Consider the following 3,931-nt stretch of genomic DNA (forward strand, 5'->3'; position numbering starts at 1 on the left):
CTCTCTCTCGCTCTCTCTCTCCCTCTGCTCTCTCTCTCTCTCCGCTCGCTCTCTCCTCTGTCCTCCTCCGGTCTCTCTCCTCTCTCTCTCGCGGTCTCTCTCTCTCACTCTCTCTCATCTCCGCTCTCTCTCTCTCTCTCTTCTCTCTGCTCTCTCCTCGTCTCTCTCTCTCTTCTCTCTCTCTCTCTCTCTCTATAGATCTATTTTATCCTCTTTACCTCTTCTCTCTCTCTCTCCCATCTATCTCTCTTCTTATTTATCTCTCTGTCTTTCCTCTCTCTCATCTCTCTCTTCGCGCTCCCTTCTCTCCTCTCTCTCCTCTCTTTCGCTCTATTCTGTCGCTCTCCCCTCACGGCTTCCCACTTCCCGCTCATGGTGTCTCAATTTATCTCTTTATTTCTATCGCTCGTTCTGTTTTTCTCTGCTCCCTGTCCTGCATCCCCTATCTGATTCTGTATGAGTGAGAAGGCCTGCGAGGAAACCCCCAGACAAGAGGCATAATAGAGAGAGAAGGGGGCGAGGAGAATTAGAGACGTGAGAGACGGAGACGTGAGGACCGCGAGAGCAGAGCGGAGACGAGAGAGAGAGCGACGGAGAGTGAGGAGACGGCATAGAGAAGAGAGCGCGGAGAGAGAGCGAGACGGTGAGAGAGACAGTGAGCGGCGCCTTAAACAGAAGCACGAAATAGCGACACTCTGTCAGAATACAGACTTGCTTGTCGCGAGAGACGAGAGAGAACGAGAGAGAGAGACGAGAAAGAGAGCTAGGAGCGGAAATAAGATCAACTCAGACACCAGTCACAACGACGAACCACACGAGAGAGAGAGAGAGAGAGAGAGAGAGAGCCAGAGGGTAAATGTTGGAGTGAGATGGAGAGAGATATATAGAGCTATAGATAGAGATAGAGCAAACAAGAAAGAGCCGGGGGGTATATATATAGTTAGAGCGCGCAAGGGAAGGAAAGAGCGGGGGTTTCGAGAAAGAAAGACAGAAAGCGAAAGCGGGGGGTTAAAGAGAGAAAGACAGAAAGAGAGACACGTAGAGATAAATAGACAGACAGACCGACAGACAAACAGTGTGTGAGCGAAGAAGTGAGCGAGGGAGTGAAAGAGTGAGTGAGGGAGATCGAGCAAGCGAGAGAGAGAGAGAGAGAGAGAGAGAGAGAGAGAGAGAGAGAGAGAGAGAGAGACAGATATGGACTAAAGGAAGAGAGCCAGGGCCGCATGGTAACAGCGCGCGAGCGTGTTAGCTCGCACGTCCTGCGCAGGGTGTCTATCCGTTCTCCTCTCACATCACGCGACGACGAGTCAATGGAAGCTAACTTACAGTATATCTAACCATCTTTCTCTAGGGTTTATTCCAGGGCAGTGATATGCTAGTGAATGTAGGTACTACATACAATACATACATGTGCATCTAAATACTAGAACAGGTATATGCTAGGACAGTTAGATGCTGAGATAGTTAGATGCTAGGATAGGTAAGTTCTAGGACAAGTAGATACTAGAACAGATAAGTTCTAGAACAGGTATATGCTATAACAAGTAGATGCTAGGACAGGTAAGTTCAAGGACAGGTAGATATTAGCACAGATAGATACTAGGACAGGTAAGTTTTAGGACATGTAGATGCTAGGACAGGTAGATGTCTAAAGAAGCCACTCAGCTTCCCGCTCCCCAGGTTCTACGGTTTAGTAGGTGCGCTAGTGGCACCCGTTTCTTGAGGGTAGTATCAGGTTGCGCCGATAGAGTCCACGATAGATAGCACAGATAGAAAACACGAAGTCAGAAATGTGATGTTACTCTCTGCTTGTTCTATTACACGACGGAATACACTCTCTACTACAAACTACATAGAAGACTAGACATATGGCTGCACACGCACACAGAAATATGACCGACTAACAATAATCCCGTACCTTAAGATCGTCCCCGTCACACCATAAGGCCCCGTCACACCATAGCCCCGTCACGATGTGTGTGTGTGTGTGTGTGTGTGTGTGTGTGTGTGTGAGTGCGTGCGTGCGTGCGTGCGTGTGTGTATGACTTGTAATCAATTCTTTGTTTGCCTGTGGGGTCTGAGATATAAGGCGTAAACAAGGATCCCGAACCTTTCGCAACGGCACTGAATAGGAATGACTTAATTTCAAGGAAGACACCTGACGATTAAAATGTTATCGATGTAATCGTTATTTAACATCTCGGATGCGCCATTTTTTGACCGATTGCGCCGCCTGGCGCAGTGTCGTCATATCCGGTGAACGTTTCAAGGCTGCCCCGGATGCAGATTTACGTGAGATTATTCCAGGCACCTCGTTTGCTTCTAACTATATGTCTTCGTTATGCGTGAGCCATGGTGTGTCATGGTTACGTATGAAATCCGCACTTAGCTTTAATCCCTTTCGTCACGATTAGGTATCTAGAGTTGCATAGCCTACTTTCGCTTTAATCGAACATTCTTACGTCTAGTCCTTGAAGCTAAAGTTCATCGGTTATCTTTAATCCACATCATTACGTATGGCGCTGTCTGGTTCGTTCTAGTTCTGTCCATAGCCACATAGTCTCGCTTGGCTTTAACCCCGTATTCTTACGCCTAGTCCTTTCTAGAGAAATATCTCTGCGTTGAGCCTTTAATCTCTATTAGGACGGCCAATGCTATCTATAACGACATGCCCTCATTTACCTTTAACTTTGCTACGTATATTCTTTGCTATAGATAGATCTACTCGTTTAACTACATTTAATCCCTATTATATATCGCTAGCTCTGTCTACACAGCTTAACGTATCAACGCACATGTCTAGCTCTTTGTCCCAAAGCCTACTCCGTGTTATATATATTTTATATATATATATTTTATATAACTCGTTCACATGTCGGTTATTTCTGTACTCCTCTCGTAATGTTTCAGTCTTTGATGAACCTCTTCGTTTATGTATCACTCTTTCTTTATCATTGTTTTCCTATTTCGGCTAATACTAATCCTACCATTACGTCTAGTTCTTGATAAATTTCCTCGTTTATTTATGTGTTTTTTTTTCATCTCTTTTTTCTTAATCTCCTCATCCTAACTCTCTATCTATACGTTTGAGTCATTGATAAATTCCATCGTTTATCTATGTTTTCTCTCTCGTTCTTCTCTTTGTCCTATTTACCCTGAATCCTAATGTGTGAGCCATTGATGAGTCTCCGCGTATATTATTCATCACTTTTCCTTTCACCAATCTTTCTCGTAATTGTCCTCATCGTAAACCCCCTATAATTACCTCCGTGTTGGCCTTTTGGCGACACAACCGTGTTCGTGCCCCCGCTCCTCCTCCTCTCCCTCTCGCACGCCCCCGCCCGTCCTCGTGACGTGCTCGGTTCGCACGAACCTGCCGCCAGGGTCACATGTGCACGCGCGTCCTTCACCTCCGCGCCCCCTGGTGACTCGCCTTGGAGCGTGTTGTTGGCGTGCCGCGGCGTCGTACGCGACCTGACGACCTGCGTCTGCATGCGTCACACGTCGTCCACAGAGCCGTAAAACATCGACAAAACGAGTCTCCGCTCGCGAATCGTTGGTTTTTTTCGCGGGCGAGAAAAAGTAGTAAAAAAGGAAAATAAGTGGGTGCCGCGGCGCGAAATCGCTTCTGTCGCACTTTCGCGACCAGCGCGACGTCGTTGTCACCGTGAGAAAAAAACCACACACGTCGGGATTTACTACTTCGCGTTCTGCGTAAGAGATAGGAGGGAAGAAGGCTTACTTTAAAACTCTAGCGTAAAGTTGTTACGCGGTAGATAAGAGGAAACTCTGACATTGGCTCGATATAATGCATTTTGCACAGACGTACGCTGATAGTACACTATTACCCTACCTAAAAATATTTACCTGAAAAATTTTATCGATTCGCAGAGAGCGCATATAAATATGTATTCATCGCATGTAAATATGT

The sequence above is a fragment of the Priapulus caudatus genome, unplaced genomic scaffold (assembly GCF_000485595.1).
Source record: "Priapulus caudatus unplaced genomic scaffold, Priapulus_caudatus-5.0.1 Scaffold684, whole genome shotgun sequence".
Classification (NCBI taxonomy): Eukaryota; Metazoa; Priapulida; class Priapulimorpha; order Priapulimorphida; family Priapulidae; genus Priapulus; species Priapulus caudatus.